Raw genomic sequence first — 18,400 nt, forward strand, 5'->3', positions numbered from 1 at the left:
AGGCTTGCTTTCTGGGATTAAAGGCATGAGTCACCATGCCTGTCTGTATCCTTGAACACATGGATTTCTGCCTTTGGAATGCTAGGATTAAAGGTGTGAATGCCACCATTTTCTAGCCTCTGTATCTAGCGGCTGTTCTGTCTCTGACCCCAGATAAATTTATTAGGGTGCACAATATTTTGGGGAACAAAATACCACCACACAAGGAAAATCATTAATATTAAGATTTAAAAGTCTCATTTATTATTTTTTAATGATAATAAAAACTTGTTGATGTAACTAATACGGTTTTCCTGTTAAAAGTTCAATTTGATGAGTGCCCCCTTCCCCTGACTTCCATCTACCCCCTCCGCATCCACTTCTCCCACGGGCTTGAAGAAAGCATGGCACATCAAGTTGAGGTAGGGCCAAGCTCCTCCCTAGAGACATTTCTTGTGTCTTGAGGTTCCTCACTCTCCAGTGAATTTAGCTTGTGTCAAGTTGACATAAAATGAGCCAAGACCGTGTTCTTCTAGCATGTGTTCTTAGATGACAGCAGTTTTATTAGAATTAGTCACTACAGTTGGCCTGTCTTATTGTCAAAGATTTAACCAATCATACACTGAAAATATATGAAACAAATGATTCTTGTGCTCTGAATATCACCATCCCATGAATTATACAGTATAAGCTATATAGCTACATAAATTGGATATTATAAGGAATCTAAAGACGATTTTATATATGTAGGATGGGAGTACATAAAGTTATGTTCATAGGTTGTATGTCATTTTAAAATCTGTAGGGTCTGGCTCCTGCAGAGTGGGGTGGCAAGTCTTCATTTAAAAACCACAAAGAGCCTTGGATTTGCAAAAAATGTAGAAAGATGTTTAGAGTTTACTTAAAGAATGTTTTAAAGAGCCCGTCTGAGCAGAAATGGTCAGATGGATGAATGGGACTTGAAAAGGGAGATCTTTTCTAGAATTCTTAGTCACTTGACTGGTTCTAATTCATGGTTTTGCTCTTCATAGTTTTTCTCAGGTCTGTCACTATATTCAGGAAGCTTAGTACCTGGGCTCTCATGGATTCAGTACTTGAGCATTCCTCATTGTGGATTTACAGTAAGTCTGTCCCTGTACTTGGGTCTCCAACTGTACTGACTGAAATGAATCCCAACCCAGTCCTTTCCCCAGCTGTAATCTCTAACCAGCAGCTGCCCAGGATTTTCCTTCCAGGAGCAAAAGATGAGAGCTTTCCTGTTAATTCTAGCCAAAGGTCAGTGAGTCATCTGGGGTTTTCCCCAGTCACGTGTTATTTGAGAGACATAAAGGGTGAGAAAAACCCCAGGGTAAAGAGAGAAGATAGATGATATGATGAGAAGTATGCAGTTGTGACTCTATTCAATACAGTAATAATGAAAGGATCCGGGACTAAGATATATAGTTTATATCAGGAAATTAAAAGAAAGAGAAACCATGTGATAGCCATAGACATATTGGAATTGCCATGCTTTCTCTGCAGTAAAGTGTGTCTTAACAGACTTTCTTACGCCCATAATCTCAACGGATTTTGATGAAAAGAAGCAAGAAATATTGTTACTATAAATCAATGGTATTGTTTTAATTACAGTGCTTACATGGTTATGGACTGGGCAGAGAAGGAGGTGCCTGAAGTAATCTAGTTGGAGAGTCCACCTCTTAGTAGTTGGGAAACCCCATCATTTCAATCCTAACCCTCCTGAGTGTGAGGGAGGGGTACTGCTTTGCTGGGCAGACTGAACTCGGTGAGGGTTTGTTCGTTTAATTTTTTTTCTTTTTGCAAATTACAGTCAAGATTGAATTTGAATTTATAGCTGTGTTTAATCTTTAGAAACTTATAGAAATATTAAACTATTTGCCTTTCTCTGTTTTTGTTTGTGTTACAGGCTTTGCAACACAATGAATTCCTGGGACAAAACTTCTGTCCAGAACATAACACATCAGAAATCAGTAGATGTCAGAACTATGTAATGTAAGCCTGAGTTCAGTGTCATAATGGAGACATAGAATGCCCCTAGACTCAGAAGGAAAACCCATACTTTCAGGATTAACACTGTCCCCTGCTGGTTCCCCAGAGAGAATCACTGTAATCAGTGCACACAGGGATGTGTTTTGATCCTACTGCTCTATGGTGTAGAATGTGCAGAAAGGGTTCTTTGGGGGCTTTTAAAAATGATTTTGGTGTCTTGGTTGTGGATTTGAGTTCCTTGTTTCAGAACATTTGAGTTTGACCTAGGCTGCTCTGATAGTAAACAAGGGCACTCAGTTTCTACATGTATAGATATCATGGTACCTGTGAGCAGAGCCCAAGAACATCAGGGCAGCAAGGGCCAAAAGGACTAAGCTTTGCCTGCCAGCATTCAGGGTCTTCCCTATGTCTCACACCCTAGAGGACTTCAAGAAATTAAAGGCTGGTGTGTGTGTGTGTGTGTGTGTGTGTGTGTGTGTGTGTGTGTGTGTAAAATATGCAGGATATGTCCTTCAATGAAAGAAACACATATTTCAGTACATTGAGAAGGAAATGTCAATTTTGTCTAATACCACTAAAATAGAAACAAAAAATTTTAATAAAATTAAAATGTATTATTTTAAAGTTACAATACCTTCCCTTTCTACTTTTGCTCTCATTGATTTGATTTTGATCTATAAATGAGACAGGCATATGCTGATGTGTTAGATCTCTCAAGGATGTTCAAAATAATAATGAATAGTAGTAACCCAAATTGTGTTTGAATTATTGATAACAAAACAAATATGTGGAGATATCTTATTTCCAATATCTCCTCTTTTCTGGTGTGGTGTGTCATTTATCTAATACAAATTCTTTACCAGTTTCTTGTCAGAAGGATGGGGATGTGTAAAGTGAAACCAGGGACAGGCCATCCACAGACCTCATACACAAAAGGATGGTCTTCACAAAAAGAGGAAGAAGAAATCTGCCCCCGTTAAATCCTAAGAGATACAAGAAAATCGATATACACAGAGATGGACACACACAGGGATGGAGACACACAGGGATGGAGACACACAGGGATGGAGACACGACATGTAATTGTTGTGTATTCAGAACTTTTAGCAGCAGCTGCTTTTCTAACCTGTGTCAGGGCCCCTGCATCCTGCTGTGTTCCAGCTGCTACCCAGGCTCTGTCTGTAGCCATGGGCTGCTGGGGATGTTTCATAGATGAGCATCATTTGTTGTTATGCTCTCTTAGTACACGAACTGACAATAATTGACTGACTCTTGTCAGAAACCCTTAGTCTCCCCTGGTCCTTGGTCCAGAATTTGATGCTGTGTTTATTGCATGACTGTCTAATGAGTCAGCAGAACTGCACAAAGCTTTGATCTCTTAGAGTGTCTGTGTGTTGTTAGGAAGCTGAGGTTTTTCACTTTGGGAGAAACAAGTACTTCATCCATGCCTTTGCCCTTTGAGGAGAGGGCAGCATTTTAGATTTAGAAATGAATGACACAGTGAAGACTACAAAGTTGGACCTTAGTGTGACTCTCTAAACTCAGCCTAGTTTACTGAGCCTAATTCCTCTATGCTTTTAAATAGATGTAATAGCTATGCTACTTTCAATGATTTTTGAAATTAAAAAAGTGACCTGATACAAGTAGGTTAACTTGACATAATATATAACAAAATTGTAAGTACATCATTATGACTAATAATTAAATATAAAGAAACTTTTAATGGTGTGTTGAAACTATGAGTTTTTTTTAAAAGGAACAGTGAATGTACTGAATAATCTCTGACATTATTTTTGTGTGTGTTGAATTACAGATGCACTGGTGAAGAATTCTTGATGATTCAGGATATCGATCTCTCATCATGGGGCTTCTGGAAGAATCACGTGGCCTTATCTTTTATAATGATTATTTTCTTATTAATTACCTATGTGCAATTATAACCTCTTAAGAAAAGAGACATTTTTAAAACTCACTTTCACTTTCTTTGAATTAATCTGACATTTAAAATAATTAAAACTTTTCTGGTGTCCATGTCAGTGGAGCATCAGGGACCACTTGAATTCAGGAGTTTGGCCCACCAGAATATAAGGCATTGATGGGTAAATCTTGGATAGACAAGGCCCCAGAACTTGGGCTTCAGCATGGATCTTGCCACTGCTGTGCCTTTGTATCTTACTCTGGTATATGGCATGGTGTGAATAGGGGCTGGGGAATTCCCCACTGCCTTGAATGTGATGTGATTATCTCATGGAAATATCCTGTTCTACTGGGCATTTTAACTGTGGATTATTATGAAGTTGATTTCCAATTAAGCTGTACTGTTTAACTGAAGTAATGATTTTATACAATAGTAGTGGTAGTTTAAATAGAATTTTGATGATTAAGGTTTTTTTTTTTTTTTTTTTTTTTTTTTTTTTTTCCCCATCACAGGCAATTTATTTTGTTCTATTCATTCACAGTTAATACAGAAAATACTTGGAAACATTTCCATATAATGTTTGACACAGAAATCATCAAATAGAAGTATACAATGTTGACAGGAGACAGTACATTTATAATTTATAACCCCAAATGTATTTATAAATTAGAAATGGAAAGATCTACAAATGAAATTATGAAGGTTCACCAAAGTCATTTAATCTGTCAGTTTCTCATTCATTTTTATGTCTTAATAATATTCTATTGTATGAATAAGCCACATTTTATTTCTCTCTAATATTTGATAGCTATTTGAGTTGTTTTAACTTTTTTACTATTAGCAACACACTGCTGTAAACCTTCATGTACATGTTTCATAGGTGCACATTTTCAGTAGTTTGAGGATATATTCCTAAGGGTAGAATTGTTGAGTAACAGAGTAACAATGTTTTGCATTTTGACCAACCACCAAACTGTTTTGCCAAAGTGGCACACCATTTTACAATCTCACCAAATCCTTGTTTTTAAGGCTCTGATTTTTGTACAAAAGCATTCAATCATTCTGTCAGACCAAACCAGGAAAAGTAAGCTATAGTTCAGAGCTGTTCTCTTCCATTTACTATGCAAAGCCATTCTTGGCGTTTGCAACTCTCAGCCCTTTTGAGTATTCTTGCAGTGTTCACCTTTTCCTCCACCACTTTTTTTTTCTTCTTTTTTTCTTGTTTATTTCTATCTATTACAAATGTATAAAAAATCCTCCATCAACGCTGCTGATAGCAGCAGAACCTTGAGAAATATACCTTTGGTTTGCCTCAGAAAAGGAACACATATTGCACTGTAAAGTTTATAAAATTGGCACAAAACATTGTGATAAGGTTACAATACCAGTTTTAAGAGTTCAGTGACTAATGGGGAGCCGATGGGATACATGCAGAACTGTGAAAGCGATCTCACTTAGCCAGCTGTACACGTAGACTGTAAATCTACATTCAGATCATTTCTGAACTAAGACTATCATCTCAGTTTATCTATTGAGGTCAACCAGGAAACCCTAGAATATACCTTGATTTTTGCAAAAAAACAAAATAGGTGAGGGGTACAGTATCCTAACAGGCAAAGTGTTCTCTCACTGTCAACATAGAATGAACTGCTGCTGGAGGTCAACTTGGGCTTTAATTTGCATTAGCACTTACATGCATAGTAGTCCAAGTTGTTGACCTCATGACTTTTAAAAGTAACTCTAAAAAAGTAAAATGGCCCTTCTTGGAAGACTAAAGAAAGACATTCAGCCACAGTTGTAAAAAGTCTCATCAAAACAATATACCCTTTTATGAATTATGCCTCAATTAAAAAAAAAAAGTAGCCCCAAATAAGAAGCAGCTCTGAAAAAGAAAATATAACTTAAAATATTTGAAAAAATCAAGGTGAATACAGGTTCAAAAGTAATTAAGATACATTTTCTTAAGGCTATCTAGAATTAGGCTTTAAAGAATTCTACCATTTCAAGTTTACCACTAGTTACTAGATACCTATTTACAAACAAGATGTTCACCTTTTTTGTTCCTTTATCAAGAGAAAAATCTACCTTCAGACTATGAGGGTGGTGATGGGGAGGGACTAGAAAACAAGATTCAAACAATCCCATGCAAATATCACATTTTTCAAATGGAAGAACTCCAAACTGCACTAGAAGTTCCAATCACTAAGACACTTTCCATTGAAATGATTTAAGTACAACTACATGGCACCAAGATTTAGGCCTAATATAGGCCTGACAACCAAGTCCTTGTTTTCTGGAAGAAAGGCCTCAAAAGTCCCACTCAATTCCACATAACAATACTTCAAAGATCAATTAGGTTTTCCTTTCCTTAATATTTTTGTTTTTGACTTCTAATCTTAAAGACTAGATTAAAACTTAGCTCATTTCCCAGAAGGCATTGCTTCCCTTTGCTCTATGAAAGAGTCCACCAAGACCTCTTCCTCAAAACCATCTAGCCCCCAGCCTCCAGCCTGTGCTTGTGATGCATCTTTCTCAACATCCTGAAAAGGTAGTGTAGGTAAAATATGCTCATAAACATTAAAACTAGTTGTTAGAAAGACGTAACTAGCTTTATAATTTAAGTTTTAAAGCATACATACTTGCAGCTTAGTCTGCACTGACAATGATTGTCGAAGCCTAGAATTTAACATTTACAAATTCTCATTCACACACACAAAACACACTATTATCACACAACTTATGTCTTGAGAGAATCTTCTGCTTTTTAAATCTTTGGCCTCCCAGTCAATCCCAAGTTCAACCAACTTTTCCGAGTTCTGGTAGTTACCTGGACCACTGAGGCATTGCCACAAGACTTCTTCTCTTTTGAAACATCCTTTTTCTCTAGATATTAGGATAGCTAAACCAGCTTGTTTCTTCTGTGGTGTATGTTGGTGTGGAATTATCTATTGCTTGATTTTTCATGGATGTGTTTAGCTTCTTTGGGTTGAATTTTCCCTTCTAGTGCTTTCTGTAGGGCTGGGTTTGTAGACAGGTATTGATTAAATCTGGTTTTATCCTGGAATATTTTGTTTACTCCGCCTATGGTGATTAAGAGTTTTGCTGGGTATAATAGTCTGGGTTGGCATCAATGGTCTCTTAGTGTCTGCATGAGATTTGTCCATGATCTTCTAGCTTTCATAGTCTCTATTGAGTAGTCTGGTGTTATTCTGATGGGTTTACCTTTATATGTTACTTGGTCTTTTTCCTTTGCGGCTCTTAATATTTTTTCTTTGTTCTGTGTGTTTAGTGTTTTGATTATTATGTGGCGAGGGGACTTTTTTTTTGGATCCAGCCTATTCGGTGTTCTGTAAGCTTCTTGTATCTTCATAGGTATTTCTTTCTTTAGGTTAGGAAAGTTTTCTTCTATGATTTTGTTGAATATATTTTCTGTGCCTTTGAGTTGGTATTCTTCTCCTTCTTCTATCCCTATTATTCTTAGGTTTGGTCTTTTCATGGTGTCCCAAATTTCCTGGACATTTTGTGTTACGACTTTTTTGTCTTTAGTGTTTTCTTTGACTGACGAATCTATTTTCTCTATCGTGTGTTCAGTGTCAGAGATTCTCTGTTCCATCTCTTGCAATCGGTTGGTTATGCTTGTTTCTGTAGTTCCTGTTCGTTTAGTCAGGATTTCAATTTCCAGCATTCCCTCAGAATGTGTTTTCTTTATTGTCTCAAATTCATTTTTCAGATCTTGGAATGTTTCTTTCATCTGTTTAATTGCTTTTTCTTGGCTTGATTTGATTTCTTCCTGTTTTTTGTTCGTTTTTTCTTCCATTTCTTTAAGAGAGTTTTTTATTTCCTCTTTAATGGAGTTTTTCATTTCCTCTTTAAGGGAAGTTTTTATTTCCTCTTTAATAGAGTTTTTCATTTCCTCTTTAAGGAAAGTTTTTATTTCCTCTTTAAGGAAGTTTTTCATTTCCTCTTTAAGGAAAGTTTTTATTTCCTCATTGATGGAATGTTTTATTTCTTCTTTAAGGGCCTCTATCATCTTCTTAACGTCATTTTTAGGGTTGATCTCTTCTGTTTCTTCTGTCATGGTATGTTTAGGTCTTGCAGGTGTAGAATCACTAGGTTCTGATGTTGCCATATAGGTCTTTATGTTGTTGCCTGTATTTTTGCACTGGCGTCTACTCATCTTTTCCTCTGTGCAGTGCAGGTGGTGTCTGTGTCTGAGAGTGCCTCTCTTGTTCTAATTTTTAGTCTTGGTTTAGTAGGGGTTCTTGGTTAGATTGGTGCTATTGGGCTGTTTCTTCAGGGACAGCTGATTTCAGTCGGTGAATTATATACTTATGATTCTGGTGATCTGGTTTAGTGGCTGGGTAGCGCCTTCTTCTGTGTTCCCAGGTCACGTTTTGTTCATTTGTCAACTCCTCAGCTGATCTTGTTTCTTCAGACTTCAAACTGTAGGCATCTGAATCCTCTCCCAGATGGGTTTCAGCTGAGCAGGGTAGTCTCACCAACACCTCCAAGTTGTTGGGTTTCACAGGATCAGCAGTTGGGCCCTGGGTTGTCCCCAGAGTGGGTGCCCAGACTCACCCTGGTTCCGACCCACAGAGATAGCCTCTTCTCCAGGTGTTGGGGCTAGGGGCGTCCCCGTTCCAAGCTGTGTCCGCCCCTCTCCGTCCCCGGGCCTGTCCACCCCTGTGGCCTGCCGCTGCAGGCCCACCTGCGTCCACTTGTCTCTGCCGCTGGGTCTGTATGTCCCTGTCAGCTACCACTGGGGCTGGGTGTGTCTGCCTCTGCGGGTGGCCAACAGGCCTGTATGTCTCTGCCGGCTGCCACCGCGGGTCTACCTACCTCTGTTTGTCACTGCTGCCGGGCCCATCCACTTCTGCGGGCTGCCACCAGGCCTGTATGTGTCTGCCGGTTGCCGCTGGGCCTGTATGTCCCTGTTGGCCGCTGCCACCGGGCCCTTCCACCTCTGCGAGTCGCCGACCTGCGTCCACCTTTCTCTGCCGCGTGGCCTGTCTATTTCTGTGGGCTGCCACCGGGCCTGAATGTCTCTGTCGGCCGCTGCCGCTGCCGCCAGTCCTGTCCACCTCCGTCTGCTTATCTCTGCCACAGGGCCTGTCCACCTCTGTGGGCCGCCGCTGGGCCTGAGTGTCTCCGCCAGCTGCCACCGGGCCTAGATGTCCCTGTCGGCCACTGCCGCCGTACCGTCTACCTCTGCGGGCCGCTGCCACAGGCCTACCTGCGTCTGCTTGTCTCCGCCATCTTGAATCTGATTAAGGGTTTTTAACACATGTAGTAAGGGATTATGATAGGGGTTATTTTAGTGGGAAAATTAATATAGGTAAACATAAGATATAGTGTCGTCCCCACTCCTGATGAAGCAGGGGCTGCATAGGATAGAAAATAGGACCGAGGAACTGTCATCAGCTGGGATTTATGAATTTCTCTTGAGGAGTCCTAAAGAGTGTGGTTTAGGTTAATTAATGATTAAGGAGAACAATCAAGTCAGAGAAATTAGCTCAAGATCTTTTCAATATTGGGAAATGTGTTCATGGATTTTGGAGTTCATCATAGATCAAACAAAGCTTTAAATAATACTTCATGTAACTAGAAAACAAAGAATTGGATAGTTAGTTAAGATAATTTAGCAGAACTCTAAAATATGAAAAGTGAAACTAGTTATCTCTTTTTATGTCAATTGTAAAAACTACTGTCTGTGTAAGCAGTTGTGGCTGAAAGGCCCCTGATCTATGAGAATTCTAAAAGATAAATGTTTAACTGTATGTGGGTGCTTGGGGATAATTTGCTTTTCAGTCACAATACATAAAATGTTTATTCATGTAAAAGAAATGGGAAACATGCTTTTACTTATTTATTTTTTTGTATTCATTGTAATCATTCACTTAAAAATAGACTGTAACTCCATTGTAATTTTTATATTGCTGGAAAGATTCTACTGAGGTTTATAAGCTGTAAGGGAAAAATATTGAAGTTAAAAGGAAGATATCAAGAAATAGTGAGTAGGGAGTCATCAGGAAACAGTAAGAAGGAAGTCTTCAGGAAGTAGAGAGAAGGAAGTCATCAGGAAGTACAGGAAGTAAAGAGAAGGAAGTCATCAGGAAGTAGTGAGGAGGAAGTCATCAGGAAGGAGTGAGAAGGAAGACATCAGGAAGTAGTGAGAAGGAAGTCATCAGGAAGTAGTGAGAAGGAAGTCATCAGGAAGTAGTAAGAAGGAAGTCATCAGGAAGTAGTGAGAAGGAAGACATCAGGAAAGAATAAGGAGGGAAACATCAGGGTAGAAGAACAGAATAGAAAAAGGAGAGGTTAGAACAAGCAATGAAAACAATATTATAGTGAAGAACTAAGTTTTGACCCTCAGAAAAGTCCCTGTGTGTCTGTTTGTGTTTGTCCAGTAGTTCACCTGCTCTGAATCTCCTCTTCAGTTTCTCTGACCTGCTGAAGGCTTGCCATTCATCAGCACCCTAAGTGAGATCCTGGCATGTTGGAGGTGTGTGTGAGTGTGTGTGTGTGTGTGTGGTGTGTGTATGTGTGTGTATGTGTGTGTGTGTGTGTGTTTCACTGGCCACAGAGAATTAACTTCTACTTCTTCAGACAGAAAAGTCAATGGGGTGATTAGTCCTCCGACTCCATGGCTTCCTTCAATTCCTCTCATGCTAAAGGTTGGTTTCTACAGCAACAAAACTTTTTTTCCCCTGTAAATTCAGTAAAAAACCCAGCAACTGGGGCTTTAGGTTCTATGGTGGAAATATTCTACAGTTGCTTAAAGATATGTGATTAAAAAATGTCTTCTAAATATTTATATTTAAACTCATGGAGAAATCCTACAGCCAGCTTTACCCAGAAAAGATTCCCACTGTAATGATTTGTGTGAATGCAGAGACTCATGGCTGCTCAAGGTATCAGAGTGAGTGACACTTGAGCACTTAACCCTAAAAAGGACACGTATACCATTTCCTCTAAAGCTTAGGACAGTGTGGAAGGGGGTGGAAAGTGTACAGGAGCCAGAAGATGAGAAAAGGTGTTAGAAATGCTATATTGTAGGCAGGACACACACAGCCATTGCAACCATGGTTTGTCTCACAACAGCTGCCTGCACAAGACTGAGTCCCTCATCAGCACAGCAAGAGTCAGAGAGGGACTCAACAGGACCGTACTCCATTCTGCTGAACTATTGCTACTGGTAGATTACGGGAGAGAGGCAGTCACTGATTTCACATGTATACGCACAGGAGAGCCAGCTAGGCTCCAGTGGATATTCTAAAACCCAGGATCACACAGACAGCTCTGGTTAAACTCTTTGGGTCACAAGACAAAATGTAAAATATCGATGTGTGAAAGGGACTTGTGAAGAGGGGCATTTGAAGGGTTTGGAAGGGAAAACAGAAAGGTGGGAGTGAGTGAGAATGACTGAAATGCATTATATACATATAGAATTGTCAAATTTTAAAACAAAATTACAAATATAAGAAAGGAACTTCTTGTATACAGTATTTAATGAAGACTTTTTTCTATTTGGTTTCTGTTTTGCTGTAAATAAGCAATGGTTAATTTTCTTTTAAAGTCCACAACATAGTAACAAACCAAATTTTAAGTAAAAGGGTCTAAGCTCCAAGGTAATGTTATTAAGCACTGCATGTTAGTTCATCTCATCGATAAGAATTATGAGAGGCAATCAATCAATTTCCTTTTACCTAAAAAGGAGAATTAGTCTTAGAAACCCTTATATTCTTTATGTTTTTACATCTTCATATTTACATTGACAACATACCTTATCATCCACCAAATGAATCCATCATTGGCCAAATCTGGTACATAAGATAAGTACTGATTCTAATTTAAAAGCATGGTTCTAAAATATGTTATAAAAACCTATGTTACTTGTAAGGTTAAAACAAATCAATAAACTTGATGTTGTGGTGCATGTTTACAGTATCATCTCTTGAGAGGTAGAAACATCAGTAGTTCAAGGTCATCATCAGGTATGTATGTATAGTATGTTTGAGGTTACCCTGGGCTACAAAAAACTCTACCACAAAACAAAACAAAAAAATGAATAAACAAAAAAACACACATAATGAATGACCACAAAAACATGTTTGATGAGCTCATTAAATAAGACTTATGGATCGTGTCTTTTGGTTTCTATTACTATGAAGAAACACCATGACCAACAAGCAAGTTGGGGAGGAAAAGGTTTAACTGACTTGTACTTCACTGTTCATCACTGAAGGAATTCATAACAGGAACTCAAACAGGGCAGGAAGCTGGAGACATGATCTGATGCAGAGGCCATCGAGGAGTACTGTTTATTGACTTGCTCATCATAGCTCACTCAGACTCTTTCATATAGAAGCCAGGATAATCAGCCCAGGGGTAATCCCACTCGTAGTTCCTGGGCTCTCTCACATTGATCACTAAGAAAATGCTTTACAGCTGGATCTTATGAAGGCATTTCCTCAACTGAGGCTCTTTCTTGTCTGATGACTCTAGCTTGTGTCAACTTGACTTGAAACCATTCAGGACAGGTGGATACTTCTCTATGGTGATGTAATGGCTCAGGAGTCTTGACTGGGGGTGGGGGCTTTGGATATAACTGCAGTACAACTACAGAGTTCTTGTGATATGAAATGACTTTTGTAACATTTCAAGGGGACTCTGATCTGAAAAGTTCCTTAAACTCCGGGGTAACTCAGTGTTATAGTATTTGGCAAGAGGCTCTCCTTAGGAACACTGCTGAGACACAGATGTTGGGGCCCAGCCTTGTACATCAGTATCTATAGAAACTGCCTCTTGGAATACTTCCCTAGTCCTAGATCAGCTAGGTTCCAAAATCCTTCGCAGTCCTAGCGATTACAGGCTGTGTTTAGTAGTTGCTGTATCTGCACTGTCATGGTCTGTATTTCCCTTGTGTTTCCATAATTTATATTCATAAGTTCTTCATTTAGTCTTATTTCATAACAGGATAGTACTCATCAGCAATATGGGTGTTTTTAAACATCTTACAAACTGATGCATAATGTAACAAAAAGTCCAGTTTGGCTCTTGGTACAGACTCAGTGTGCCCCTAGTTCTTCCTGTTGGCCCTTTCTGTGGTTCCTTCTAGCCCATCTGCATTCCTTTGGGACTCTGCTGACCCACACACTCTCTCTAGCAGGGACCCACAGTTGCCACACTAGGCTAGTACTCAGGTAGGGGACCTTCATCCTCCTTCTGTCCTCCATTCCGGTATCTCCAGACTTACCCTCAGTCCTGCTACAGCCTGTCACATGTGCCACCCCACTCACCAAGCCTATCTCCACCCCATGGGGACCCAGTCTTTTGTTAATAACCCCGAGAACTCAGAGCTCTTTCCACCCACACTGTCAGGATTTCCTTCTAGCCAGCCTCTGTTCCTGTATGAGTATCTGCTGACCTTCAGAATAGCTCTCACTGTAGGCTGGAACTCAGGGCCCACACACTGGCCACAAGTGGCTAGGACCAGAGCTGGCAACACCAGCCAACAACAACAACAACAACAACAACAACAACAACAGAACAGAACACCCACCCAATGAAGACAAGACCACATATTTACACCAGGAAACTTTTCAGATGTCATTATTCCATGTGCCTTATCCCAGTGCAGAAAATACAAACATGGCCAATGAAGACATCTGCCTCTGCCAGAATCCAGCACCGTAACAAAACTCTGAAAATTGATCTACTCTAAGCTCCAGCTAGGATGCTCTTGGTTATAGACCCAAAGAGCTCTGTGTATTACTACAGAGACACTTGGTGACCCACATTCACTGCTTCTCTGTTCATAACACCTGAAATTGGAAACAGCCTCTATGCCCATCATCTGGTAAAGAGATACTGGAACTTTGTTACATTTACACAATGGAACATTATTCAGCTGTTAAGAAAAAAAATGAATTTTCAGGTGAATGAACGCATGTAGAAGCAATTACTCTGACTGAGTTAACCCAAACAACAAAAGACCGTGCAGGCTTTCTTCTATATGGGGAGGTTGGCTTTAAGCTTTAGTCATGAGTGCTCAATCTGAATAACAACAGACATTAGGCAGCTAATAAGGGACCAGAGGTGACAAGAGGACCTTCCAAGGAAGGAGAAATAAGAGTGTAGTGTTATAAAGAGGTAAATGGAAAACTAGAATAGGAGAATTTAATGTGGAGGGGGATGGGAGATCAAGGTAAGGGAGGAAATAAGGGGAGGGACATCTAACACTAAAGGCCTTTTGAAAAGCCATACACAAACTTACTTATAGATGTAACCAACTGTCTTATTAAATAAGAAACACAGAAACAATGTAAAAGAGAAAGCCAAGAGGTCAGAGCTCAGAGCTAAAATCTCACCCTTCCTCCTGCTGTCCCAGCTTCGCGAAAAAGACCTACTTCCTGTCGGTTCGTTTTTTTATAGTATGTTGTTCTGCCTTCTCATTGGTTGTAAACCCAAACACATGACTGCCTCGTCACTGTCTGAATGTACAGCCCCCTAGGTCTTAAAGGCATATGTCTCCAATGCTGGCTGTATCCCTGAACTCACAGATATCTATGGGATTAAAGGCGTGTGCCACCACCACCACACTCTTGCTATGGCTCTAATAGCTCTGACCCTGAACACACAGATATCTATGGGATTAAAGGCGTGTGCCACCACCGCCACACTCTTGCTATGGCTCTAATAGCTCTGACCCCCGGACAACTTTATTTATTAACATACAATCAAAATAATAATTCAGTACAATTAGATTACCACCACACTTACTACCATGGAAGCACCCTAAAATAGATACACACATGAGAGGAATTTAAATGGAGTCACAATATAATGGAGAGACAATGCCTCAACAAGACATTTTATGTCACTAAGTAACATGTCACCTTGAGTGCCAGGAATGGATGACATCATGTTGAGTCATTGGTCAAAAGAATTCCTATAGTTCTCCTCAAACATCACAGATTATTTCAAAGGCTATCATTGGTTGCTATCCTTAACCTGATAGAAGGACCCTGTTACTGAAGACCCCACTTGCTTATGTCACTGAACACAGAGAAATCAAGCAGGTACCCATTAGAATCTTCACCCCTACTGCTAACATCCATGGTACCTGAAGGCACTTTGCATGCTCTAGAGGAGAAGAGTAACCAGTGTCACCAGCTACAAACTCTGTGTCCCCAGCAGAAACATGCCTGCAAGACAGGTACAATCGCGGCACAGATGTGACAGTTGTAACCAACCACCTTAAAAACGGGTTGAAGGTCACTACATGAGATGACGCTTCTCTCTGACACTGTGAAGTGGAGAAGAACCTGAGACTAGACAGGTCCTGGCCTTAGTGGGAAACCTACTACTGTTATTTGTCAAAAAAAAAAAAACCCACAGCATACAGTGATTTCTGATGGCATACTGCTATACCTATAGACCATAACATTGCTCAACCCTCATCAGAGATGCTTCTTCTTACAGTCATGGTAATTTACAAAGAAGTTCACTAGACAATGTGTAAAGACTAGGAGACTTTGTAGCACATATCCCTACATGGGATGTCTTCATCAAACCTCCCACTGAGGCTCAGAGTTCCATGCAGAAGAGGAAGTAAAAAGGTTTTAAGAGCTGGAGATGGTGGATGCCTCCAAGGAAACAGGATCTTTCAGAAACTATAGGACTAACACACACAGGAACTCACAGAGATTGTGGCAGCATGCACAAGACCTGCACAGCTCAAGCCAGACAGAATCCCAAAACTGAAAAGGAGAAGTGAACACAAAATTCCACCCCTAACCCAGAGGCTGTGTGTAATTGGTGTCTGCTAGGAAAAGAAAAATCAGTATTCTCCAATAAAGTGTCACTGGGAATATCAACTATACTCCAGGGCAGGACCTAAGCCCAGGGATAACTGTGTATTCGAAATTTTGTGCTGTTAATTGGCCAACATGAAAGAGAATCCTTGCAGATTTTGTGTGATTTTTGTTTTGTTTTGGTATTTATTATCTTACTGATTTTCTTTAGTCTGTTTTTGAATTTTTAAATTTTTTTGAGGCAGAGAGAAAGAGAGAGAGAGAGAGAGAGAGAGAGAGAGAGAGAGAGAGAGAGAGAGAGAGAACACTATCATGAAGTTAGGTAGGTAGGTAGGTGGGAAGGATCTGGGAGGAGTTGGGGAAAGGGAAAGAATATGATAAAAATATATTGCGTGGAAAATCCGTTTTAAAATATTAGGTAAAGTTTGGTGAATTACTTTAAAACAAGATACATTACAAACACCACTCTAGGTTAGGAAATGGATTGTGACTGACACATGTAAGGCAGGCATGCCCCTCTCTAATCGAGACTTCCTGTCTCCATAAGTGTGGGACCAGGAAAGTTTTATTAAGGAATGAATTCAATAAGGTTCACTCAGGACACTGAACAAGGCTGACTCTGCTGCTGATTCTGCCTTCTCTACCCTGTGGTTCTGCCCAAGGGCGTGGGAAGCAAACTGCAAGCCATGCTTCTCCACTGCTTGCTGCCTGCTCTGACCAGCCCAAGAGAGAGCAGGACCCTTCCCCTCCAATTCTTAAAGGGCCCTGTATCTTCAGAGAAGACCACACCCATTGGGCCAAACCACTCCAATTGGCCATTGGATCAAATGGCAGAATTCCCCCAACATCTCCATGTGTTGCTTCTGAAATGACATTATATACACATCTCTGTTTGCCATCAGAGCACTGTTACAGCTCAGGTTTGTCTTCTAGTATTTATAGGCATGTATTCAAGTTTCCCATTTACTTCTTAAGCTAATTTATTGAGACAGATTCTTTATGCCTTTAGGAGAAACTTGCTTGAAATCCATGTCCTCCTGACTCTGTGTCCTGACTTGTTGGAGTTATGTGAGTATCCTACTACATTTGGCTTAATAGACTTAATTTACAAATAATTTTATGTATACAGAAAATGTAGCTAGACAGTATAGAAAGTTCTCATGTGCTGTTTGCCCATATTTTGTTAATGTAAAAATTTCCTTTGCCAAGATACTTCAGTTAAAGCTCATATTAACGTTGCTGTTCATTAAACTGAACATTATTTTCAAATTCTACTATTTTCCTATTAATACTCCTGTCTTGTTTAGGGACCTAATTTGGGATCTACATTGCATCAAGCTCCCTCATTAAAAAGTAAACTTTAGAAATAAAGGGTGTAGACGAATTTCTAAACAGTCTTATTAAATAAGGAACATGGAGCCAAATATAGGGGTGAAAGCTTTAGAGATCAGGGAAATAGTGATAGCCACCAACCTTACCTCTCCAGTTCTGCAGCTACCAGAAAGGAGCTACTTCCTGTCTAACCTATGCCTTTATTGTCTTGCTGTTCTGCTCTCTCATTGGCTCTTCACCCAGCTACCTCACTTCCTTGTCACTGCCTGTCTGTACAGACCTCCAGGTCTCTATGGTTGGTACTGGGATTAAAGGCGTGTGTCACCATGCTTAGCTCTGTTCCCTAACATGGCCTTAAACACATAGAGACCCTGACTGCTAAGTGATTTGATTAAGGGTATGTGCTACCACTGCCTGACTTCTATGTTTACTCAAAAATGGCTGGTCTTTCTCCCCTTGATCTTCAGGCATGCTTTATTTGTTAACATACAAATAAAATATCATCACATTTCAGCACAAATAAAGTATCTCCACAAAAGGGGCCTAGGAGATCACTGAATTCAGCTCCCTGTGACACAGTGAATGCTCTGCAGCATTGTTTCAACATCAGTCTGGAAGACATTACTATACACTTTAACCTTTGAACTTTATGGGAGAGTGTTTTTCCCTCATGACATTGGTATCATTATAATATACTGTATGTCCTGAATACTTTGTGACTATCAAGGTGTGTTAGGGTTTCTATTTTGATAAAACACCTGACCAAAAACAAGTTGAGGAAGAAAGGGTTCATTTCATCTTAAAGCTGGTAGTCTACCATCTATGGAAGTCAGGGCAGGAACTCAAGGCAGGAACCTGGAGGCAGTGACTAATGCAGAAGCCATGGAAGAGTGCTGTTACTGGCTTGCTTTCCATGGCTTGCTCTCCATGACTTGCTCAGCCTGCCCTCTGACAGCACCCAGGGCCACCAGACCAGGGGTGACACTGCTTGTCTACCTTGCGGGCATTTGTAGGTTCAGTTCTGAGCACCTGCATGAAGTTGGCATGGTAGAACATGTTCAACTACTGAGAGCATGTCTCAAAATAAAACAAGCCAAAAAATAAGAAAAAGGAAGCTTTGTCGCTGGAATTGGAGCTTCATTTTGAGCAATCCTGCATCTCTGGTAGCATTTTGCTCTTCACCTAACACTGGGCTGGGGAGAAGGCTCATTTGGTAATGGCCTGGTGTACATGCATGAGGATCTGAGCTTGGATCCCAGCATTCACCTAAGTGTTGTAGAATGTTATTTTAAGGTATGTTACTTTTGTTTATGCTGCATTTGTTTAACACTGTGAAGCTGTGATTCTT

At 40.0% G+C, this 18,400-nt stretch overlaps 1 long non-coding RNA gene across 1 annotated transcript; it reads left to right on the forward strand.

Annotated features, from left to right (window-relative positions):
* The first annotated feature begins 250 nt into the window (after positions 1-250).
* LOC119088671 lies at positions 251-4,277 on the forward strand. Its single transcript, XR_005092363.1, has 3 exons — positions 251-1,100; positions 1,904-1,989; positions 3,800-4,277. It is a non-coding gene; the product is annotated as an uncharacterized LOC119088671 (long non-coding RNA).
* Positions 4,278-18,400: the final 14,123 nt, after the last annotated feature.

Source organism: Peromyscus leucopus, chromosome 10 (assembly GCF_004664715.2).
Source record: "Peromyscus leucopus breed LL Stock chromosome 10, UCI_PerLeu_2.1, whole genome shotgun sequence".
In the NCBI taxonomy this organism is placed as follows: domain Eukaryota; kingdom Metazoa; phylum Chordata; class Mammalia; order Rodentia; family Cricetidae; genus Peromyscus; species Peromyscus leucopus.